This window comes from Hemitrygon akajei, chromosome 16 (assembly GCF_048418815.1).
Source record: "Hemitrygon akajei chromosome 16, sHemAka1.3, whole genome shotgun sequence".
Lineage (NCBI taxonomy): Eukaryota > Metazoa > Chordata > Chondrichthyes > Myliobatiformes > Dasyatidae > Hemitrygon > Hemitrygon akajei.
Window position 1 is genome coordinate 6,220,574 of NC_133139.1, and position 26,798 is coordinate 6,247,371.

Below are 26,798 nucleotides of genomic sequence, written 5' to 3' on the forward strand. Positions count from 1 at the left end.
GGAACCTTTTCTGACTGGCTGCCGATGGCTAGTGGTATTCCACAGGGGTATGTGCTGGGACTGATACTTTTTATGTTATATGTCAATGATTTGGATGATAGAATTGATGTTTCTTTGCAAAGTTTTTAGATGATATGAAGATAGGTGGAGGGGCTGGTAGTTTTGATGAAGTAGAGAAGCTACAGCAAGACTTAAGATTAAGAGAATGGGCAAAGAAATGGCTGATTGAATACAGTGTTGGAAAGTGTATGATCATGCACTTTACTAGAAGAAATGAAAGGTTAACTATTTTCTAAATGGAGAGAAAATACAAAAAAAACTGAGGCGCAAAGGGACTTGGGAGTCTGTGAGCAGGATTTCTCAAAGGTTAATTTGTAGGTTGAGTCTGGTGGTGAGGAAGGCAAATGCAATGTTAGCATTCATTTCAAGAGGACTAAGATATAAGAGCAAGGGATGTAATGTTGAGATTTTATAAAGCTCAGGAGAGGCCTCCCTTACAGTATTGTGAGTAGTAAGATAGCTAAAAGGATGTGCTGAAACTGAAGAGGGTTCAAAGTAGGTTCACGAAAATGATTCCAGGATTGAATAGCTTGTCATTTGAAGAGCATTTGAAGGCTCTAGGCCTGTATTCACTAGAATTCAGAAGAATACGGGGTTACCTCATTGAAACCTATCGAATGTTGAAAGGCCTGGATTGGTGGATGTGGAGAGGATGTTCCCTATGGTGGGAGATTTAAAACCAGAGAACACAGCCTCAGAATAGAGTGGTATCCTTTTAGAACCGAGATGAGGAGGAATTTCTTTAGCCAGAGAGTGGTGAATCTGTGGAATTCATTGCCACAGGAACTGTGGAGGGCAAGTCTTTATGTATATTTAAGGCAGAGGCTGATAGATTCATGATTGGCCAGGGCATAAAAGGATATGAGAAGAAGACAGAAAATTGGGATTGAGAGGAAAGTTGGATCAGCAGACTCAATGGACCAAATGGCCTAATTCTGCTCCTATATCTTATGGTTTTATGGTCTTATGAATGCAATACTCACCACCGATGTGGATTGCAGTTGGGCTGAGCATATCTTTAGCCAAAATCCCACTGAGAAACAAACTTTGTCACCAGGGAAATTTCAGTTATATTGTGGCAAGTGTGTAGGCTGCTTAGGAGTTCCCAAAAATTCCTACTGTCAAAAACAGTGCCAGTTCATGAACAAACAATCAGGCTGAGAGTGTTGAATATCTGTAACATTTTAAGTATGCTGGTAAATTTCCTCTGCACCCTTTCTAACGCATCTACATAGAACAATTGATGTATCGGGGCAAAGTCCTGAGAAGTAAATAGATCTAAAACCTGTTCCAACGTCTTCTTGAAATTACACCTAGAAAGGCCATTCAGCCTCTCAGCCTATGATAACCCTTGCTGCACTATTCCCACTTATTTCCTCTTTCATTGTTTTAACTTTTCTTTTCGTATAATTATACTTAGTGGCCACTTTATTAGGTACAGCTTTACTCCTGCTTGTTAATGCAAATATCTAGCAGCAACTCAACACATAAAAGCACATAGACCTGGTCAAGAGGATCAGTTGTTCAGACCAAACATCAGAATTGGGAAGAACTGTGATCTAAGCAACTGATTGAGGAATGATTGATGGTGCCAGACAGGGTGGCTTGAGTATCTCAGAAACTGCTGATCTCCTGAAATTTTCATGCACTACAGTCTTTAGGGTTTACAAGAATGGTGTGATAATCAAAAAAAAATCCTATGAGTGCAGTTCTGTGTGTGAAAAAGCCTTGTTAATGAGAGAATTCAGAGGAGAAAAACCAGAGTCATTCAAGCTGACAGGAAGGTGATTGTAATTGAGATAACCATGTGTTACAACAGCAGAGGCAGAAGAGCTTCTTAGAATAAACAACCTGTCGATATTTGAAGTGGATGGGCTACAGCAGCAGAAGACCACGAACATACACTCAGTTATGTGTGGTTTTTCATTGAGTCAATTGCGTTTCATTGTGTGAATGCCTACAAGAAAAAGACATAAATGTAGTTAGATAATAAATTTACTTTGAACCTTGAACAGCGATGAAGGTTCTCGGCCCAAAATGTCAATTCTTATTCCTTTCCATAGCTGGTAACTGACCTGCTGAGGTTAGATTGGTGTTTCTGTACCAGGCCATATAATTGGCAATTTGCCCCAATATTCATCAGCCTGATCATTTATTTGGTCAGCAAATATTGTATCAATAGTGTAAACCTAGTGGAATGTTTAACTGTTTATTTGAACTGTAAGTCTCAGGACTTCCTAATTTGGCAGCAGTGCTGTATTGAAGTTAGATCGTACCATACGGTTCAAATCATCTAAAGGTTTCCTAACTTTAAAAATAAACAACTGTAGGTTGGAACAAGCCCGAGACTACAACAGGCAAAGCTCTTAAACACGTCACATGTGATCCTGTCATTAGGCAATACATTCTAACGTATCGTGTAAGTTAACTGCAGATGTAAATAATGATCTCAACTCTCACCTTGGGACAATCTGCCTTGCTCATAGTTCAAAGTCAGAAGGTGTTTTGACTCTGTCCTACTATCCAGCTATGAAGCTGATCTATGTGAACTGGATCACTCCACATTTTCAGACCAGGCTTCATCACTCCTAAACAGAAGAGATTATGCAGATGGCGGAAATCCAGAGCAACGCTCACACAAAACGTTGGAGGGACTCAGCAGGTCAGGATCGATGGAAGGGAATAAACAGTCGAGCCCTTCGTCAGGACTGGGAGGGAAGGGGGCAGAAGCCAGAATAAGAAGGTGGGGGAGGGGAAGGAGTAGAAGCTGGCAGGTGATAGGTGGAAGAGGGAAAGGGCTGAAGAAGAATGAATCTGATAGGAGAGGAGAGTGGGCCATGGGAGGAAGGGAAAGAGGAGAGGCCCTAGAGGATGGTGATGGGCTGATGAGGAGAAAGGGTAAGAGGGGAGTCAGAATGGGGAATGGAAAAATAGAGAAGTGGGAGGAGAAAGAACTTAACAGAGTTAGAAAGATTAATGTTCATGCCATCAGATTGGACCAGACAGAATATAAGGTGTTTCTCCTCCAACCTGAGAGTGGCCTCATCATGGTAGTAGAGGAGGTCATGGACCAATACAACTGAATGGGAAAGGGAAGTAGAATTAAGTTGGGGTAAAATCATGCTTGTTGTGGCAGATGGGGTGAAGCTGCTTGACAAGATTGGCCAACCCTCAAAGACAGCTCTATCAATGACGTGGGGCCTAACGTTGCTCGAGAACAGGCTAGGTTAATCCTTGTCTTGATCTCTACTGGGATCTACATGGATAGTTTGAAACCAGCTACGCTGGCAGGCCAGAGCACAATGCCTTAATGTTGAGGGTAATTCAGCAGCAGTACATCGCAACCTGGGTTTAGCACAGGCCAGCCTTCCAGCATAAACAGGCCTGAATCCACTCTGAACAAAATTGCTCCATTTGCCTCTCTCTCATTACAACGTTTCCTTTAATGCTGAACCAAAGCTTTAGAAGCTGCCGACACACCAGATTTCACAAGCAGCAAGCCGTGCTCTCTAGGCGAGTTTTCCCCCTGACATCAGTTGCCACAAAGCAGGGGAAACTCCCACTGTAGAAAGCCAAGGCCTGTGATATGAAGACGAGTGCACCTACACCACAGGCTGACATTGACACTTCCACACCCTCTGCATAAATGCAACACTCATTTGGTTTGAACATAGGATAGAGAATAAAATATATAGAACATAGAATATAAGACATAGGACATTACAGGACAGTATAGGCCCTTCATGTGTGCTGACCTTTAAACCTACTCTCAGGTCAACCTAACACCTCCCTCCTATTTGATCACAAACAAGAGAAAATCTGCAAATGCTGGAAATCCAAGCAGCACACACAAAATGCTGGAGGAACTCAGCAGGCCTGGCAGCATCTATGGAAAAAAATACAGTCAACGTTTCAGGCCAAGATTGCGTCCTACCGAAGCGTCTTGATCTGAAATGTCAACTGTAATTTTTTTCTATAGGTGCTGAATGGCCTGCTGAGTTCCTCCAGCATTTTGTGTGTGTTCCCCTTATATAACTCTTCATTTTTTTAAAATCATCCATATGCCTATCCAAGAGTTTCTTAAATGCCTGTAATGTATCCGCCTCTGCCACCACCCCTGGCAGGGCGTTCCACCTACCCCCCACTCTCAGTGTAAAGAACTTACCTCTGACATTCCCCCCATACTTTCATCCATAAGTTTGGTTTTGGTTGATTTAGTACTGTTATACGTACTGAGATGCAGTGAAAAGCTCTGTCTGCTTGCCATCCAGAAAGATTGCACGCAAAATCTTAGTAAATAATAACTATTTAACTAGTAATTATTATTCAACAAGTAATAAACAACAGAGTTAATGAACAATCAATATACCTAAATATCGTCCACTTCTTCCTTGCCCGTCCACTATAGAATGGCCACATAATCTTACCTAAGCAGAAGGTCTGGATATGAAAGTGAATTCTTTTTGTGACATCATTTTGCAGATATACCTCTGCTCCATCCTCAAAAAGCAGAATGTCCTGGTGGCCAACCATTTTAATCCCTATCACGTTTAATCTGACACATTGGTCCATGGTCTCCTCTTCTGCCATGATAAGGCTAATCTCAGGGTGGAGAAGCAGTACCTCATTTCCATCTCCAACCAGATGTCATGAACATTGATTTCTTCAACTTCTGGCAGCTTTTCACCCTCTCCCTTCCCTCTTCTTCAATCCCCCACTCTGGCCTCTTAGCTCTTCTCCCCACCTACCCCTGGTAACCACACCCCCCCCCCCCCACCTTTCTCCCATGTTTCATTCTCCTCCCCTATCAGAATCCTTCTTTTTCAGCTCTATGCCTTTTCCACCTATCACCTCCCAGCTTCTTACTTCATCCACACCCACTGGGCTTCATCTATCAACTTCTAGCTGTCCTCCTTCCCCTCCCCCCACCTTCTTATTCTGACATCTTCCCTCTTCCTTTCCAGTTGGCCGGAAATGTCGAGAGTTGATTCCTTTTGCTAGTTGCTGCCTGACCTGCTGAGTTGCTCCAGCACTTTGCGTGTGCTTGCCTTGCAGCACCTATCTTTCTCCTCTACGTGGGACGACCCAGTGCTAGGTCTGAAGGACAACGTTCGGTGCTCTCTGCTTCGAAGTTTAGATTTGATGCATCACGCCTTGGAAGGTCCAGCACAAGACCGCAAGAAATAACGGACAGTTATGAAAACAGCCCAGTCCATAGAGAGAAGCATCCTCTCGGCAAAAGGAAAAATCTGTGGGGGCGGGGTGGACTTTTTAACTGTCGTTCATTCTTTGGGGCACTTCTCTATTTTCATGGATGTTTTGCAAAGAAAAAGCATTTCAGGATGTATATTGTATACATTTCTCTGACATTAAATTGAACCTTAGAGTTACAGTCACCGAGGAAGTACAGTGCAGGTAGACAAGAGCCACAAAGAGGTAGATTGAGAGAGCTACATGTTTGTCACACAAGAGGTCTTATAACAATGAGAAAGAAACTGTCCTTGAGCCTGTTGGTACCTACTCTGGAGATTTTGTATCCTCTTACCAAAGGGAGAGGGGAGAAGAGGGAATGGGTGGGTGAGGTTTTGAATTACCGAGGCAACCGTAAGTGTAGACAGAGTTAACAGAGGGAAGGCTGTTTTTCACAATGGACCGGGCTGTGTTCCCTACTCTCTGCAGTTAGGGCAGGGAAGTTACCATATCATACATCGGATATATCCTTACAAGTGGATAACAATTTTTGATGGGTTGACCCATGTAGAGGAGGAAGACAGATGTCACAAAGAGAATGCAGAACATCCCACTTTGCAGATCCAGGTATTCAGCTTTTTGAAATATGAAATGAAATATCTTTATTGTCATTGCATAGTACAATTTGTCATGCACCAATACGCGAAAATGAGTTTGCAACCCTCGTACTCAATGCTATAAAACAACAAATAAAATAAATAAACAACAAATAAAATCAAGTAACCAGCCAGTACAAGCAACGTCCAGCAGTACAAAAGCACAACTCAGATGCATGACGGCCATAAAACCAGTATTAAAAGTAGCAATATAACAAATTTATGGATGATGCTTGATCAATTGGTTCAGAGCAATTATAGCTCTGGGGATAAAGCTATTTTTTCAGTCTGCAAGTGCGGGCATAGAAAATCTTATAACATCTGCCAGATGGAAGCAGTTCAAACAGATGATTGCATGAGTGTGTATTGTCCTTACAGATGCTTGTAGCCTTCCTTAGGCAGTGTGAGCTATAGGTGTCCTCCAGGGCTGGGAGCTGTGGCCCGATGATCTTCTGTGCACTAGAGACGACCTGCTGAAGTGCTTTCCTATCAGCTGCTGTACAACTGAGATACCACACAGAGATGCTGTATGTTAAGATGCTCTCTATGGTGCAGCGGTAAAAGGTCACCAGCATCTGTTCAGGTGGATCAACTTTCTTCAGCGTCCTGAGGAAAAACAAGCGTTGCTGTTGTTGTGGTGTTAGTGGACCGTGTAAGGTCTTCTGAGATGTGTGTTCCCAGAAACCTGAAACTGGACACTCTCTCCACTATGTCTCCGTTACTGTAGACTGGAGCATACTCGTCATCCCATGATTTTCCAAAGTTGATAATTAGCTCCTTAGTCTTTGCTGTATTAAGAGACAGGTTGTTCTCTGAGCACCAGCTCACTAAGTTCTGTGCCTCCGCTCTATATGCTGATTCGTCTCTGTTGGAGATCAACCCGATCACTGTTGTGTCCTTCTGCGAACTTGACAACGGTATTGGTGTCAAATGCAGGTACACAGTCATAAGTGAAGAGGAAGTAGAGTTTTTCATGATTAGCTTTTAATTTAGCTTTATTTTCCTTCTCTAAGGATCATCACCTTGTCATGTTGGAGAGGTTTGTGAGCTCCTGAGATCCCGAGAGTGATGCCGTCTGGAGTTCAGCTCCTGGTATGTTCACCCATGGTGGTAAGATCCAGCAGGAGGTTCCAGACAAAGAGCGACCCAGTCAAGACCTGAACGATGGAGCTGGTGGAAGATGATGACACATCACAACGGCAGTGAAGGGTCCCCAGTCATCTTGCATTCCATCCCACTGAACCCTGATCCATACCTGTCAAGGATTGCCCGTGCATCAGCCTCCCCATAGATAGATAGATAGATAGATAGATAGATAGATACTTTATTCATCCCCATGGGGAAATTCAACTTTTTTTCCAATGTCCCATACACTTGTTGTAGCAAAACTAATTACATACAATACTTAACTCAGTAAAAAATATAATATGCATCTAAATCACTATCTCAAAAAGCATTAATAATAGCTTTTAAAAAGTTCTTAAGTCCTGGCGGTAGAATTGTAAAGCCTAATGGCATTGGGGAGTATTGACCTCTTCATCCTGTCTGAGGAGCATTGCATCGATAGTAACCTGTCGCTGAAACTGCTTCTCTGTCTCTGGATGGTGCTATGTAGAGGATGTTCAGAGTTATCCATAATTGACCATAGCCTACTCAGCGCCCTTCGCTCAGCTACCGATGTTAAACTCTCCAGTACTTTGCCCACGACAGAGCCCGCCTTCCTTACCAGCTTATTAAGACGTGAGGCGTCCCTCTTCTTAATGCTTCCTCCCCAACACGCCACTACAAAGAAGAGGGCGCTCTCCACAACTGACCTATAGAACATCTTCAGCATCTCACTACAGACATTGAATGACGCCAACCTTCTTAGGAAGTACATTCGACTCTGTGCCTTCCTGCACAAGGCATCTGTGTTGGCAGTCCAGTCTAGCTTCTCGTCTAACTGTACTCCCAGATACTTGTAGGTCTTAACCTGCTCCACACATTCTCCATTAATGATCACTGGCTCCATGTTAAAGTTATGCACAAGGGTTATCTATGAAGGCAATCCACCTCCGGAGGACACTATCCTCAACTTGAGTGATCGCATTCCCACTATTTGTTACCTGTTCATTAAAACAACTAAACATACAGCTATTACCTCGATTTCCTTCTTCTCCAGTTCAACCTGTTAATCTTGACGTGCAATCAACTCTCTCCTTGAAAGGACCAGACAGAATGGACGTGGAGCGGATGTTTCCAGTAATGGGAGAGTCTTGGACCAGATGGCACAGCTTCAGAGTACAAGCATGTCCATTTAGAGCAGAGATGAGGCAGTAATTCATTAGCCGCTGGGTAGAGAATCTGTGGAATTCATTTCCACAGGTGGCTGTGGAGGCCAAGTCATTTGGTATATTTAAAGCAGAAGTTAATAGGTTCTGGGTTAGTCAGGGCATCAAAGGAGGGAGGAGAATGGGGTTGAGAGGGATAATAAATCAGCCTTAATGGAATGATGGAGCAGTCTCAATAGGCCAAATAGCCTAATTTTTCTCCTGTGTCCTGCTGTCTAATAGTCTAATTCAACAACCAAAGTATTCCCTATAGAAAAAGTGGATAACAACCAGCTTCAGATTTGCTGACACAGATTAAGGTGGAGTGGGTTGGAACCTTTGCCTCCACATCTAGCTTGGTAATACAACACTGAAACCATATCCTCTGGCTGGCTGTAGACCAGATCGCTGCACATACCAGTCATCCACCTCTCGAGTCACGTTATTGACCTTCCTGGTGTTGGGAATGTGGACACCCTTGCCCACCAGTGCTTACGCGGGGTTGAGTGTGTAGGTACAGGCAACACAGGAGGCTAGAGTAACAAACATTTTGCTGAAGGAGCTCAGCAGATCCTGAGGTAATTCAACCCGAAGCCTCGACAATTCCTCTCCTCTCACAGATGCTGAGCTCCCCCCAGCAGATTTTTGTGCATCTGTGAGTGAAGCCTATCTCCTGGAGGGGAGCTGTTGCTCACACAAAACACCAGAATTTATTTTGTCCCAGTACTATTTACCACTCATGTTTGCTTTAGTAAAGAGGATCAGAGACGAGCAGAGTGCAAGATTGTTTAATGTCATTTCCAGTACACAAGTGTAAAGGAGAACAAAATAATTGTTACTCCGGATCCGACGCAACATTAAAAAAAATGCAAAATGGCACCACTTTTGCATAGCAGTTAGTGTGATGCTATTAAAACCCGGGCTGTCAGAGTTCAGAGTTCAATTCTAGTGCCATCTGGAAGATCAAAAACACAATAATAAAACAAAACACAATAAATAGAAATACTTCAGCTAGCTGTTGTACATAGATCGATTGCACGGCCCGTACATGAAGTGACATATTTCTGAATCTGAATCAGGTTTATTATCACTGATATATGTTGTGAAATCCATTGTTTTATGGCAGCTGCACAGTGCAATACAAAATAAAATTACTATGAGTTACAATGAGAAATATAAAAATAAATAGCTAGCCTAAAAAGTGAGCAAAATGTGAGATAATGTTCATGGGTTCATGGACCATTCCAAAATCTGATGGCAGAGGGGAAGAAGCTGTTCCTGAAACGTTGTGTGTGTCTTCAGGCTCCTGTACCTCCTCCCTGATGGTAGCAATGAGAAGAGGGCTTGTCCTGGGTGCCCTTAATGATGGATGCCACCTTATTGAAGCATGACCTTTTGAAGATGTCCTCGATGTTGGGAAGGTTAGTACCCATGATGGAGCTGGCTGAGTTTACAACCTCCTGCAGCTTTTTCCAATTCTGGACATTGGACCCCCATACCAGTCAGAAAGTTCTCCACAGTACATCAATAGAAATTTGCTGGGGTCTTTTGCAACATACCAAATCTCCTCAGACTCCTAATGAAACTCTTCCCTCTTCATAATTGCATCAATACATTGGGCCAGGGTAGATCAGAGCAAAATGAGCTGGATAAAGGAATGAAAACTGTTGAATCACTGACATATATACCATAAAATCTGTTGCTTTGCTGCAGCAGTTCAATATATCACCAAAATAAGTAAATAGTCCAATGAATTACAATCCTGAGCAGAAGTCTTAGGCAAATATTTACATAAATCAGATGCCTAAGACTTTTGCACAGTACTATGGAGTGGAGGGCAAAATTGTAAATCTGTGGGAGCTAAGGAGGTTGGAAACAGTGTGGGTGGAGTGCCATGGAGGGTGTGGAAGGAGAAGGAGTACCAGAGGAGGGGGTGGGGGAAGAGCCACGAGTGTCCTGAGACACCAGGCAAGGTCATTTGATTCCAAACCACTGGTTTATTGATCATTACAGAATGTTTCTCTGGTGCTTCCCACTCCTTCCCCTCTGCCTTCCCCTTTTCCCAACCATGATTCCCCTCTCCCTGCCCCCTTCCCACTCTCAGTCCACAATAAAGACCCAGATCAGAATCAGGTTTATCATCACTCACATATATCATGAAGTGTGTTTTTTTGTGGCAGCGGAACAGTGCAATAGATAAAATTACTCCATTACTGTGCAAAAGTCTGAGGCTTCCTAGCTATATATATATGCCTAAGACTTTTGCACAGTACCGTAGTGTTCATGGGTCCGCGGACCATTTAGAAATCTGATGGCAGTAGGAAAGTAGCTGTTCCTAAAACATTGATAGTGGGTCCTCTGGTACCTCCTCCTTCATGACAGCAATGAGAAGATGGCAGTTATTGGTGGTGAGGATGCCACATTTCTGAGGCACCGTCTCTTGAAGATGTCCGTGGTGGAGATGCTTGTGTCCGTGTGGAGCTGGCAGAGTCTACAACAGTCTGCCACCTCCTGCAATTCTTTCTCATTTCTCAGTCTGGTCTATAAATATATAAATCTGATCCGTGAATTATCGGCACAAGTAATTTCTTCTCTTGCTTTGAATTCCATGTTAATTCTGTAAGAAATATTTACACAACTATTTCTTAACTTCTGGTTGATCTCTTGTATATTATGTGATCATACTTAAGGCAGCGCAGAAATAAGTGACTGAACAAGGAACCTGGGGCCTCCGTCAGTCAAGGTCGGACAGGGATGTTGCATCCTAGCTATCCAGCCACATGAGCCAGGGCAGTACGATATGGAGAGCAGGCTGTTGCCCACGTAGACAGCTCCCCTTCTCCACACCTCTGATGAACCCAAAGGAACAGCAGAGACCGATATAACTTGGCCCCAGCAGCGTGGCAGGAGTTGCCAGTCAGCATTGACTACCTTATGAACTCCAGCTCCAGATTTTTCTCTCAAAGTTTACTCCAAAGCCTTCCCCATGAGTGGGAGCTTATTCCAAGTTAGAAGAAATTTGAGATCAGAGTTTTCCTTCTCCTAGATGAGCTTCCAATCATGGCTGATGATTCCCATCTGCATTGATCGTGTGGATAGTCAGAGGCTTTTTCCCAGGGCTGAAATGGTTGCCACAAGAGGAAACAGGTTTAAGGTGCTGGGGAGTAGGTACTGAGGAGATGTCAGGGGTAAGATTTTTACGCAGAGAATGGTGAATGTGTGAAATGGACTACCAGCAATGGTGGTAGGGGCGGATATGATAGGGTCTTTTAAGAGACTTTTGGATAGGTACATGGAGCTTAGAAAAATAGAGGGCTATGGGTAAGCCTAGAAATTTCTAAAGTAGGGACATGTTCGGCACCACTTTGTGGGCCGAAGGGTCTGTATTGTGGTGTAGGTTTTCTATGTTTCTATGACTAGTTTCAAAGCGCCAGTAACTCACCTTTCCCCCTCTCCTGTTAGTAGAAACGGTTCCGCCAGTCTTACTAGCTCAGCTACACATGAGGGCCAAGAGGTGGACGTGGTTGTCAGAGGTTTCTTTGAGACGCACACCATTGGGAGCACTTAATAGGTAGTGGGACAGGAATAAAGACCCTACATTCCTTAATCATTACCTGATAAACAATCCTGATGAAGGCTTTTGGCCTAAATTTTCCTTCTCCAATTCAACGTATTAATCTTGATGTGCAATCAACCCATTCCTCAAAAGGGCAAGATAGAGTGGACGTGGGAGAGCTCGGGACCGGATGGCACAGCCTCAGAATACAGCTATTTCAAACAGAAATGAGAGGGAATTTACTTAACCAGAGGGTGGTGAATCTGTGGAATTCATTGCCACAGACAATGTGGAGGACAAATCATCGGGTGCATTTAATGCAGAGGTTGACAGATTCTTGATTAGTAAGGGTGTCAAGGTTATGGGGAGAAGACAGGAATGGGGAATGGGTTGAGAGGGATAATAAATCAGTCATGATGAAAGGGCAGAACAGACTTGATGGGCTGAATGGCCTAATTCTGTTCCTATGTATTTTGGTCGTTTTGTGTGTGTTGCTCTGAAAGCGAAGGTTATTCTTTATTTCTGGAAACATTGGTGAAGAAGGCACTGGCCGAAGAGAGCAGGAGGCAATAAATGCCTGGGTGAAGCGGCTCAGTTATAGCAAAGCCCTTCCACTACCGCCAAGTGCCAGTTCCCAGGGGAAGGCCTTCAGGAAGGGGAAATTGGAGACCAGTCCCGTTTCTCATTGACGGGTCAGAGGTGGAAGGAATTAGCAGCTTTAAATTCCTTGGCATTAACAGCATATAGATGCAATCAGATGCTTCAGGAGGTCTGTCATGTCATCAAACACTTCCACAGATGCGCTGATGAAATAATCCTCATTAGTTGCACCATGCTGTGGTGAGGCATTTCCTTTTCTTTTGTAATTTATTTTTTATTGAAGTTTATCATCAAACAAACATTTCCATAAGATGTATTTCAGATACTGTACATATAGATCATATAATCATATCTGTCACAAATCTCCACATAATAATTATCTGTATACACTTATAGAAAGGAGAGGAGAGAAAGAACAATCGAAATAAGAAAACTATGTACAAAGTAGGGAGTGATCTTTTTACAACATATTCATCGACTTGTCAGAATAAAATCGGGCCTATGAGTTGTTATGTATTTAAACCATTTTTCCCAGTATGAATCAAATTGTTCCGGCTTATGATTAACAGATGCTGTTATCTTCTCGATTTTGTAAATGTCCATTGTAATTTCCATCCATACATTTAAAGTTGGGCTCTCCTGCGATAACCATTTCCTGGTAAGAGTCTTTTTACCAGCCACCAGCAATATATTCATTAAATATCTATCTCTTTTCAACCATTCTTGAGGTATATGCCCAAAATATATGGTCTTATTCTCTAAAGGTATTTCGCACTTAAAGATGTAAATTTGTAGAATATAACTTAAATCGATCTACTCCCTGAACAAATAAGAGCCAAGAAATGCAAATAATAAAAAAAGGTAACGAAGGTGTGATTCCAAGGCTGTGGTCTCTAGACGACCCTGGGTTGAGCTAGAAGAAACGTCTAGCTGTGTGGGATAGCCCCTCCTACCTGTGATTTGAGGGCCCCCGGCTGCAGGAACTATAAAAGTAAGTAAAAAAATTTATGTCCATTACACAGAAATGATTTCCCTGTGTATTCCTCCCATGTATGTGTTCTCATTTAGGTGGGGAAAAAGGAGTGAATGAATGAATAAAAAAAAATTAGTATTATAAAATCCACATTATGATATGTATTTCTTGAGATAGGTATATCACTGTCTATTTTTGCTTCCGTTAAGTTTATCAGCACTTTAAAAGTTAGCCAAACTTATGGCTCTTCTGGAGGAGGTGAGGGCTGTCATCGGAGAACTCACAGTCTCTTCCTAATATCCTTCCCTCGTCTTCCTCCTGTCCCCTGCTTTCTCGATTCTCTCACTATTTCCCAAGCAGATTGGGATAACTGCTCAGCCAGGCTTTCCCTCAGTCTGACCACACTAACGGGCAACCCTCTGTTGCTCATGTCTGCAGTCGCCTCTACCACCATCTGATAGCTGCATGCCTTCTTCGTAAAACACCATCAGTTTCGCAGGGCACGGGGGTAGTGAGGCATTTCCAAAGCACAGGAATGCAAGAAGCTGCAGGTAGCTATGGGTACAGCCCTCGCCACCACTGACAGCATCAACAGGAGGCACTGCCTCAGGAAGGCAGCATCTGTCATCAAGGGTCACCACCATTCGGGTTGGGGCTGCTCGCTAACACCACCATGTACGGTCCCAAGTCCAGCTGCTAAAGGAGGAGGGTTGAGCATGGGGGCTAGCAACCCTATCCTATAAAAACCCAGAGCAGGGGTGCTGGAGACCTCTTCCCTGGGAGAGGAAGGACCCAGCAGGAAGATGGACTACACCAGGGGACATCTTGAAAGACCGGCCCAGGACAGAGGACACTGGTGGGCTGCAGTCGGCGGCCAGTGCCCCATCAGGGTGACGGGCTTTACATTTCTCGCCGCCATCGTCAGGCAGGAAATACTGAAACCTGAAGTCCCACACCACTGGCTTCAGGAACAGCTACTTTCCGACAAGCATCAGGTTTCTGAATCAACCCACAGAAAGCTAACAGTATCTCAGCAACCGACACTATGGACCAACTCATGCACTACCATCTCTCATTGTGGCATTTTTGCATTTATGTTTAGTTTCACAAAGTCTTATTTATTTGTATTATTTGTTTATTTTATTGAGATACAGTGTACGTGAGGAACAGGCCCTTCTGGCCCTTCGAGTCCCGCTGCCCAGCAAACCCTGATTTAACCCTAGTCAACTTACGATGTCCAATCAACTTACCCACCGGTAGGTCTTTGGACTGTGGGAGGAAACCAGAGCACCTGGAGGAAACCCACACAGTCACAGGGAGAATGTCCAAGCTCTTGCAGACGGCAGGCCGGAATTGAACCTGTGTCGCCTGTACCGTAAAGTGTTGTGCTTACCACTACGCTACTGTGCCGCCTAACGGCACCACCTTACTCTCTTTACTGTCTTGTATAATTTCTATATACTTTAGGTAAAACTTCTATTCTGTGTGTTGTCTGAAATTCTGTGCCCGTGACGCTACAGCAAACAAGATTTTCATTGTAGCTGTCCATCACCATTCTTGTGCATGTGACGAGAAACTCCAATTAACTTGACCTGATCTGCACCCACATGGTAATCTACATAGGGTGCACTTAGAAGCGATGGCTTGACTGACAGTAACGGATATCTTATTCTGCTCCTTGTCCTATTGGCTAATGGATCTAGCAATGAGATAGGCTGGCGGCACATGACACTGCCGCGGAGTCTGAGAGCTCCCACAGCCGGGTCCCTGAAAGAAGACAGCCATCAAGCACGTGAGAATGTTCACACTCCAGCCAATTCAGGCTTCTTTGTAATTGTATTTAACTCCCTTCATTTTGTTTCAGTCTTGTCAGGTATTGATTAAAGCACAGTGATGACAATGCTCCCTCTTGACCTTAGCCCATGTTCTGGGAAAGAATATAGATGATTTAGATCGGCGTTGCTAAAGGAGCGGTATTAATTTAGTTCTAAGCTGCTGTTGTTGAGTCCCAGTGGCAGTGTTAGATTTTAGTGAGTTTGAGAGATTTTAGTTAGTGGTCCTGTTGGCCTGGCGTTTATTATTTCCCTTAGTTCTGAACGGTTCTTATTCAAACTCAATGAACAGTTCATTCTGTCTCTGTGTCTCTCCCTCGTCACTTGGGCCATCACTGAATTCCTGTCAGCTGGTCATCTTCAGTCAGGTATGAGAGAACAAAGGATCTTCATAACATAGAAACCTAGATTAAAAAACCAAACTGATAGCTTGAAACGAAACTAAACCTAACCACTTGTTTCTTTGTGGTTAATTAATCTGATTTATTTTATGCCTGGCTGTGAAATTTGACATCTTGACATTCATCCTGCTTCCAATATGTATACTGGAAATTACAAAAGCTGTTTTTAAAGATGGCGAGGTTCCATAAGAGCATACGACAGGAGCAGAATTCAGCCAACTGGCAAATTGAGTCTGCTCCGCTATTCCACTAAGGCTGATTTATTATCAAAGGTCCTATTTAATGTCAGAGAAATGTATATAATATGCATCCTAAAATGCTTACTATCCCTTTCAAACCCACTCTCCTGCCTCTGTCTGTAACTTTAGATACGTTTACTAATCAAGAACCTATTACCGTCTGCTTTAAATATACCCAGTGACTTGTCTCTACAGACACCTGTGGCAATGAATTCCACAGATTCACCACCCTCTGGCAAAAGGAATTCCTTCCTTTAGTGATGGATGACATCTTCCTGAGATCTCAGCTCTTGTAGAGATCCTTGATGGCGGGGAGACTTCTCCCTTGATGGGACAGAGCCTCTTGCTTTCCTGTGCATTGGAGCTTCCATACCAGGCCATGATACAACCAGTCAGAATGCTCTCCGTGGTACATCTGCAAAAGTTGTCACAGACTTTGATGATCTTCTGCACCTTCTTCTAGCTCTGATTTTTTTTTCAGGAATACTACACAGTAACAGACCCTTCCAGCCCAATGAACCCATGACACCCAATTACACCCATCTGGTCAATTAACCTACTGACCCGTTTGCCTTCGGACTCTGGGAGGAAACTGGAGCAGCTTGAGGAAACCCATGCAGTCACGGGGAGAAAGTTCAGTATTGTGTTAAAGTCTAGGGTGCCTGAACTTCTGCACAGTACTGTATTTGTCAATGTGAAGTGGAGGGCAAATTTGAAAATCTGGTGGGAGCAAAGAATGTTGTGAACGGTGAGGGTGGAGTGCCGTGGGAGGCGTGCGGGACAGGTGGCGGGGAGAGTGGCATTGGTGCAGACACACCCGGCCCTGAGACACCAGGCAAGGTCATTTGATTTCAAACAATTGGTTTATTAATTACCGAATGTCTCTCTGGTGCTTCCCACTCCTTCCCCTCTCCCTACCCCCTTCCCACTCTCAGTCCACAATAGAGACCCAGATCAGAATCAGGTTTATCATCACTCAAATTTGTCATGAAATTTGTTTTTTGGCAGCTGTACAGTGCAATACATAAAATGATACAGTACTGTGCAAAAGTTTTAGGCACCCTGGCTATATATACTGTATATGCGTTATACTGTACAGTACTGTACAAACTCCTTAAATGACCACAAAAAGAATTGAACCCGGACCGCTGGAGTGGTAATAACATTACACTCACTGTTCCTCTACCATGTCATCCTTATGTTTTAAACAATCTGTCCTCTGTAGGTGGCATTTATATAGCGCACTTTGCAAATGAATCACAGATGTGAGGAGCCTTCCTACCGGGATTCCATATCTCAGGATTCCATTCACCTGACAGTCTGCTGAGTTATGCCGGGGCTTTTGGTCTGAGTTGCAAAGCCACAGTGTGTCTGCGGCCAGATACGCTGTACACTTAGTAGCCTCTTTATTAGATACACCTGGACACCTGCTCATTAATGCAAATATCTCATCAGCCAATCACGTGACAACAACTGAATGCATGAAAGCATGCAGGCATGGCCAAGAGGTCCATTTGCTGTTCAGCCCAAACATCAGAATGGGGGAGAATTGTGATCTAAGTGACTTTGACTGTGGAATGATTGTTGGTGCCAGATGGGGTGGTTTGAGTATCTCAGAAACTGTTGATGTCCGGGGACTTTCACATACACAACAGTCTCTAGAGTTTATAGAGAATAGTACGAAAAACAAAAAAAAAACTAGTTGTAGCAGTTCTGTGGGGAAAATGGCCTTGTTAATGAGAGAGATCAGAGGAGATTGGTCAGACTGTTTCAAACTGTCAGGAATGCAACAGTAACTCAAACGTCCATACGTTACAACAGTGGTGCGCAGAAGAGCATCTCTGAATGCACAACACGTCGAACCTTGAAGTGGACGGGCTACAGCAGTGAAGACCACAAACATACACTCAGTGGCCACTTTATTGGGTACAGGAGTGTATACAGCACAATACTTTTGTGGCTCCTGAATTTGCTGAACTATTGAAACTATGAGGGATTTTTGGCAATGGTCCAGGACAGAAAAACTGGAGTACACCCAGCTGAACAAATTCTGCTATCTAATTCTAATCTGCACTAAGGTTACAGTGTGTTCCGTCTGGCTCCTGACGCTGGTACTGTAATGAACATTTATCCTGTTTTTGAATGTCATTATTATAAACCGATTGTACCCACAGCTCTGTTTGCTGCTGACAGCATCACTTCCATGGATTTAATACGGGGTTCACTATTTGCATCACGCTGTACTCGGTTTCCTGCCCACTGCGCAAATCAGCTGAGCTTTGTGAATATGTTTAATGAACAAAATCCAGACATGTTCATTGGCAACACACACAAAATACAGTCCTTTAACATCTTTGGACTATTTTTACTGTGCCCATGGTCTGTTTTTTTATCAATTATGCTATTGTTTGCACTGTTGTAACTATATGTTGTAACTATGTGGTTTTGTGAAGGTCTTGTAGCTTTAGTTTTTGGTCTTGTTTGTCTGGTGGATTTGGAGCTCCTTTCCGGGGAACGCGCTAAGACGGTAGCGCGATATTAATATGCAGCAGCCTCCCCGGACTCTGGATTGGGGATTGCCAAACGTTATGTGGATTTTTTAGTGTAGTCTGTTTTGTCATATGCTTTTGTGATATCATTCTGGAGGAACGTTGTCTCATTTTTTAACTGCATTGCATTTGTGGTTTCTAAATGACAATAAACTGAATCTGAATCTGAATCTGAAAATGCTGGAGGAACTCAGCAGGTTAGGCAGCATCCATGGAGAGGAATAAACAGGTGACATCTTGGGCCGAAACCTTTCATCAGGACTGCAAAGGAAGGGGGAAGAAGCCAGAATTACAAAGTGGGGGAGGGGAAGGAGGACAAGCTAGAAGGTGATAGGTGAAGCCAGGTGTGTGGGGAGTGGGGATGAAGTAAGAAGCTGGGAGGTGATAGGTGGGAAAGATAAAGGCATGAAGATGAAGGAATCTGATAGGAGAGGAGAGTGGACCATGGGAGAATGGAAAGGAGGAAGGGACTCAGGGTGAGGTGATAGGCAGATAGGCATCTTTTTATTCTAGCTTCTTTCCACTTCCTTTCCAATCCTGATGAAAGGTCTCAGCCCGAAACGTCAACTGTTTATTCCGATCCATAAACGCTGCCTGACCTGCTGAGTTGCTCCAGTAATTTAAACCATAAAACCATAAGATATAGGAGCAGAATTAGGTTACTGGGCCAATCAAGTCTGCTTTGCCATTTCATCAGGGCTGATCCAATTTTCCTCTCACCCCAATCTCCTGCCTTCTCCCCATTTCCCTTCATGCCCTGACCAATCAAGAATCTATCAACCTCTGCCTTAAATATACATAAAGACTTGGCCTTCACAGCTCCTGTGGCAAAGAATTCCACAGATTCACCACTCTCTGGCTAAAGAAATTCCTCCTCATCTCCATTCTAAAAGGACACTCCTCTATTATGAGTCAGTGTCCTCTGGTCTTAGACTCTCCCACCATAGGAAACATCCTCTCCACATCCACTCTATCAAGGCCTTTCACCATTCGATAGGTTTCAATGAAGTCACCCCTTATTCTTCTGAATTCCAGTGAATACAGACCCAAAGCCATCAGACACTCTTCATACGACAAGCCATTCGATCCTGAAATCATTTTCATGAACCTCTTTTGAACCCTCTCCACTTTCAGCACGTCCTTTCTAAGATAAAGGGGTCAAACCCGCTCACAATACTCCAAGTGAGGCCTCACCAGTGCTTTATAAAGTCTCAACATCACATCCTTGCTTTTATACTGTAGTCCTCTTGAAATGAATGCTAACATTGCATTTGCCTTCCTCACACCAGACTCAACCTGCAAATTAACCTTTAGGGAATCCTTCACAAGGACTCCTAAGTTTCTTTACGCCTCAGTTTTTTTGTATTTCTCTCCATTTAGAAAATAGTGAACCCTTTCATCTTTTCTACCAAAGTGCACAGCCACACACTTCCTGACGTGATATCCCATTTCTTTACCCACCCAACTAATCTGTCGGTCCTTCTCTAGCCTCCAAACTGCCTGCCCCTCCACCTGTCTTCATATCATCTGCAAACTGTGCAACAAAGCCATCAATCCCATCATCCAAATCATTGACATATAATGTAACAATAATCAGTCCCAACGCAGACCCCTGTGGGACACCACTAATCACCAGCTGCCAATCAGCTAAGGCTCCCTTTATTCTCACTCTTTGCCTCCTGCCAATCGGCCACTGGTTTATCCATGTTAGAATCGTTTATTTGTGAAGCAGCCTCATGCATGGCACATTATCAAAGGCCTTCTGAAAACCCAAGAACACAACATCAACTGATTCTCCTTCGTCTATCTGCTTGTTATTTCTTCAAAGAATTCCAGTGGATTTGTCAGGCAAGATTTTCCCAGGAGCAAACCATGCTGACTTTGGCCTGTTTTATCATGTGCCACCAAGTACCCTGAGACCTCATCCTTAATAATCAACTCTAACATCTTCCCAACCACTGAGGTCAGACTAACTGGCCTCTAGTTTCCTTTCTTCTGCCTCTCTCCCTTCTTGAAGAGTGGAGAGACATTTACAAAAACGTTTGTGCAATTTTCCAGTCTTCTGGAACCATTCCAGAATCTAGTGATTCTTGAAGGATCATTACTAATGCCTCCACAATATCTTCAGCCATCTGGTCCAGGTGACTTATCTACTTTCAGACCTATCAGTTTCCCTTTTCTTTAATAATGGTAACTTCACACACTTCATGCCATCTGACTCCTGGAACTTCCATCATACAGCTCGTGTCTTCCATCGAGAAGGCTGGTGCAGGTTAATGATTTTGTGTGTGTTGCTCTGGATTTCCAGCATTTGCAGACTTTCTCGTGTTTATATCAGATTAGCCTGTCTCTCCTATCAGATTCCTTCTTCTCCAGCCCTTTACCTTTTCCAGCATCACCTCCCAGCTTCTTATTTCAACCCCACCCCCTTTACCCACCCACCTGACTTCATCTGTCACCTTTTTACTCTCTCCTTTCCCTCCCTCAGTCTTTTTATTCTGACGTCTTCCTCTCCGGCTCAGATGAAAGGTCTCAGCCCGAAACGGCGACTGTTTATTCCTCTGCCTGATCTGTTGAGTTCATCCAGCATTTTGTGTGTTGCTTTGGATTTCCAACATCTGCCGAATCTCTTGTGTTTATATTAATTGGCAGCTTATTAAGGAAAGAATGCATGACAGGGAATGAGTTGCAAATTTGAAAGTCTGTACCAAAGATGGAAATCACTCAGGCGGTTTGGACTGGAAGAGATGTTCATCTCCTAGCTCGGGCGTTGGCTCTCGCCCATCAGTCCCTTGGAAGCTAAAGGGCTTCAGGACATGGGAGCTCCAAACCAGATTCAGATTCACATTTATTTGTCACATGTACATCAAAGTATACAGTGAAATGTGTCATTTGTTTAACAGCCAATGCACCCAGGGTTGTGCTGGGGGTAGCGTAACTCCCAAGTGTCATCTCACATTCTGAGGCCAACATAGAATGCCCACTATGTTCAGCAGAACAACACAAACAACAGCAACATCACAACAAAACAGGAAAACCACAGCAAAACAAACCCCTCTTCCACACTCACACACACACACACGGGCAGGTCTCCAATCCCAGGACTGGCCACCTCTGGCCTCCAGTCCTTCCATTGGAACCTATGTCCATAAGATGAAGGAGCAGAATTAGGCCAATCAGCCCATCGAGTCCACTCTGCCATTCCATCATTTAACCCTCTCAACCCCATTCTCCTGCCTTCATCCCATAACCTTTGACACCCTGACTAATCAAGAACCTATCAACCTCCACTTTAAAAACACCCAATGACTTGGCCGCCACAACCGTACTTGACAATGAATTCCACACATTCACCAGGCTCTGGCTAAAGAAATTCCTCCTCATCTCTGTTCTAAATGGACATCCCTCAATTCTGAGGCTGTGCCTTCTAGTCCTAGACTCCCTTACTATAAGAAACATCCTCTCCACATCCACTCTATCGAGGTCTTTCAACATTTGATAGGTTTCACTGAGATACCCCCTCACTCTTCTAAATTCCAGTGAGTACAGGCCCAGAGCCATCAAATACTCATATGTTCATTCCCAGAATCATTCTCACAAACCTCCTCTGGACCCTCTCCCATGCCAGCACATCCTTTCATAGATAAGGGTCCAGACCTCTCTCTATACTCCAAGTGAGACCTGACTAATGCCTCAAAGTTAATTACTGTCAGCTGGCACCGAACTTGGGCACACTCATATCCAAGTTTAGAATCTCAGAACTTGCTGCCAGACTCCAACCAAAGCTTTGAACATCACTTACAGTACGTGGGCAGTTCTGCTCATGAAACTTGTGAAAGGTCCTGCCCAGCTCTATGTGGGGAATCAAGGACAAGAGGGCACTGCCTCAGAATACAAACATGTGTCCTTAGACAGAGATGAGGAGGAATTTCTTTTGTCAGAAGGGAGTGAATCTCTGAAATTTATCTCCGCATATGGCAGTGGAGACCAAGTCTTTGAGCATATTTAAAGCAGAGGTTGATAGGTTCTTAGTTAGTCAGGGTGTCAAAAGTTATGGAGAGAAGGCAAGAGAATGCCATTGAGAGGGATAATAAATCAGCCATGAAAGGATTAGACTCGATGAGCCAAATGGCCTAATTCTGCTCCTATGTCTCATGGTGTTATATCTACTGGTCTGTTCACTTCAGGGAAATTTTAATGGCTGCAGCAGATGTAGGTAAAAGTCAAAGTCAAATTCAGTTTATTGTCACGTGTGCAGAGGTGTAATGAGAGGTTTACTGTGGAGCAGACTAGAAGGGCTGAGTAGCCATATTCTGCTCCCCTGTCTTATAGAGTTATCTGTAGCAGCATAATACGTTACAGCTAAAAAAAAACAACATTCTGTTACAAGTTCAGTGGACATTTAATCTGTGAACTGGTGTCATGATAGTGTAGCGATTAGATCTGGAAAGGCCTACTCTCTGCTGTATCACTAAATAAATAGGTAGATCGAGGACAAAGCACATTAAGAAGATTCCGGAAGTTCCCAGCTCAGCAATACCCACAATGTCAGTATGACATTCCTGGGTCATCTTCCCCTCTCTCCATGACGTTGGAATTGCACTTTAACATCACGTGCCATTTATAATCAATAATTTTTCAGAATGTTCCCAATTCTGGAAAGCTTTAAGGTCATGCAGTCATAAGGTACGGAATGGTGGCAGGCCTTTCAGCCCATCTGGTCCATCCCGAGTAACACACATAAAATGCCGGAGGAACTCAGCCGATCAGGCAGCATCTGTGGAGAGGAATAAACAGCTGATGCTTCAGGCCGAGACACTTTATCAGGACTCCTGAAGTGGATTCCAATTAGTTGGGATGCATTGGGACCTGTAGATTTTGGCCCAGTTAGCCAAAGTTTCATGGAAATAGTTAAAACTACCATTTAACTGAGTAACAAATTATGTATTTAATGAAATACGGAACAAATTAGAAGACCACTAATACTACCTCAGAACTATAAAACTGCGTGTCAGTTCCCGTTTGTTATCGGCAGAGCAACTCACTATACACTGCCGTGGTCTTTTGATTGACTGCAAATGAACTAAATCAGCGCAGACACCTCATGCAGATAATGGACTGCCTTCATACAAAGCTTTCAACGATTACATCCTTCAAATCATTTCCATTGTAACATTCGAGATGATTGTCGACACTTTCAAATTCTTCATTGTTCCTACTTTGCTGAAGCAGTGAAATCGTTTCAGTTTCACTCCTGGCTGCTTCTGACATCTCTGAGCCTGAATGCTTGAAACTGCACTGAGCAAGTCAGTTCTGAATTGTCTTACTGCTTGTGGTGAACTACATATACCTGTCTGGACTGCTTCTGTGGCTCCTCCCACAGACCCCTGTATAAAGGCGATTGAGGCCTGTGCCCGGACTCATTCTCCAGGATGTAGTGTTGTTCATTCTTCCAGTCAATAAAAGCCGATATCTCGCTTCTTACGTCTCAGAGTGAGTTATTGATGGTGCATCACTGCTTATTTCTCACCACTCTCAGTGACAGAAATCACTGCTTTTCGAACACAAACACAAAGGTGACTCTATTTAAAATACGTTTGTTCTGCACACAGTGTAGTATCTAACAATTACACAAGTGATGCTTATTTGAAACTGTTAGTGGCACAGTGTCCCAAATAAATGAAGGAAATGCCAGCTATTTTCTCAATTAGTTTTTGTTTTTTAAGAGTTGTCCCAAGTATACAGATGCCCCAATGAACCAATGAGTGTGTGTGCGTGCGTGTGTGTGTGTGTGTGTGTGTGTGTGTGTGTGTGTGTGGTGTGTGTGTGTGTGTGTGTGTGTGTGCGTGTGTGTGTGTGTGTGTGTGTGTGTGTGCGTGTGTGTGTGTGTGTGTGGTGTGTGTGTGTGAATGTGTGTGTGTGTATGTGCGTGTGTGTGCGCATGTGTGTGTGTGTGTGTGTGTGTGTGTGTGTGTGTGTGTGTGTGTGTGTGTGCGTGTGTGTGTGTGTGTGTGTGTGTGTGTGTGCGTGTGGTGTGTGTGTGTGAATGTGTGCGTGTGCATGTGCGTGTGGTGTGTGTGTGAATGTGTGTGAGAGCATGTGTGTGCACTGTAAATTGCAATAAGACATATATATACATAGTGACTATAAATAGTATTCACCCTCCTTGGAAGTTTTCATGTTTTTTTGTTTTGCAATATTGAAGCACAGTGGATTTAATTTGGATTTTTTGACACTGATCAATAGAAAAAGACACTTCAGTGTCAAAGTGAAAACAGATCTTGACAAAGTGATCTAAATTAATCACAAATATAAAACACAAAATAAGTGATTGTTTAAGTATTCATCCCCCCCCCTTTAATATGACACACCAAATAATCACTTGCAGCAAATTGGTTTTAGAAGTCACATTATTAGTTAAACGTTGATCACCTGTGTGCTGTCAAGGTGTTTCATTTGATTGTAGTAAAAATACACCTGTATCTGGAAGGTCCAACTGCTGGTGAGTCAGTATCCTGGCAAAAACTACACCATGAAGACAAAAGAACACTCCAAGCAACTCCGCAAAAAGGTTAAGGTTTTTGAAAAGCACAAATCAGGAGATGGATACAAGAAGGTACAGGTCACTGAATATTGCTTGGAGTACAGTTCATCAAGAATTATCAAGAAATGGAAAGAATATAGCACAGCTGTTAATCTGCCTAGAGCAAGCCATCTTCAAAAACTGAGTGACCGTGCAAGAAGGGGTCTAGTGAGGGAGGCCACCAAGAGACCCATGACAACTCTGGAGGAGTTACAAGCTTCAGTGGCTGAGATGGGAGAGACTGTGCAAACAATAACTGTCGTCCGGGTGCTTCACCAGTCACAGCTTTATGAGAGAACGGCAAAGAGAAAAAACTCACATGAAGTCTCGGCTAGAGTTTGCCAAAGAACATAAGAGAGACTCTGAAGTCAGCTGGAAGAAAGTTCTAAACTCTAATGAAGCCAAAATTGAGCTTTTTGGCCATCAAACTAAACACTATGTTTAGCAAACATCACACATCATCAAAAACACACCATCCCTACCATGAAGCATGGTGGTGGCTGCATCACGCTGTGGGGATGCTTCACTGCAGCAGGCCCTGGAAGGTTTGTGAAGGTAGAGGGTAAAAGTGAACTGTCACAAGGGAGAAGATTTGTTTTCCAGCAAGACAATGACCCCAAGCATAAAGCCAAAGCTACACAGGAATGGATTATAAACAACAAAGTTAATGTTCTGGAGCGGTCAAATCAGAGACCAGACCTCAATCTAATTGAGAATTTGTGGCTGGACTTGAGAAAGGGCTGTTCACTCACGATCCCTGTGCAATCTGACAGAGCTTGAGCAGTTTTGTAAAGAAGAACGGGGCACATGGTAGTGTCCAGATTTGCAAAGCTGATAGAGACCTATCCACACAGACTCAAGGCTGTAATGTGAGCTGCCTTAAAGACTATTGCCCAGTAGCACTCACATCAACAGCGATGAAATGCTTTGAGAGGTTGGTCATGACTAGACTGAACTCCTGCCCCAGCAAGGACCTGGACCCATTGCAATTTGCCTATCGCCACAGTAGGTCAACGGCAGATGCAATCTCAATGGCTCTCCACACGGCTTTAGACCATCTGAATAACGCAAATACTTATGTCAGGATGCTGTTCATCAACTATAGCTCAGCATTTAACACCATCATTCCCACAATCCTGATTGAGAAGTTGCAGAACATGGGCCTCTGTACCTCCCTCTGCAATTGGATCCTCGACTTCTTAACCAGAAGACCACTATCTGCGTGGATTGATGATAACATATCCTCCTCGCTGATGATCAACATTTGTGCACCTCAGGGGTGTGCTCTACTCTCTATACCTATGACTGTGTGGCTAGGCATAGTTCAAATGCCATCTATAAATTTGCTGACGATACAACCATTGTTGGTAGAATCTCAGGTGGTGACGAGAGGGCGTACAGGAGTGAGATATAACAACTAGTGGAGTGGTGTCACAGCAACAACCTTGCACTCAACATCAGTAAGACAAAAGAGCTGATTGTGGATTTCAGGAAGGGTAAGATGAAGGAACACATACCAATCCTCATAGGGGGATCAGAAGTGGAGAGAGTGAACAGCTTCAAGTTCCTGGGTGTCAAGATCTCTGAGGATCTAACCTGGTCCCAATATATCGATGTTGTTATAAGGAAGGGAAGACAGTGGCTATACTTTATTAGGACTTTGAAGAGATTTTGTATGTCAACAATACACTCAAAAACTTCTATAGATGTACCATGGAGAGCATTCTGACAGGCTGCATCACTGTCTGGTATGGGGGGGTGGGGGGGTGCTACTGCACAGGACTGAAAGAAGCTGCAGAGGATTATAAATCTAGTCAGCTCCATCTTGGGTACTAGCCTACAAAGTACCC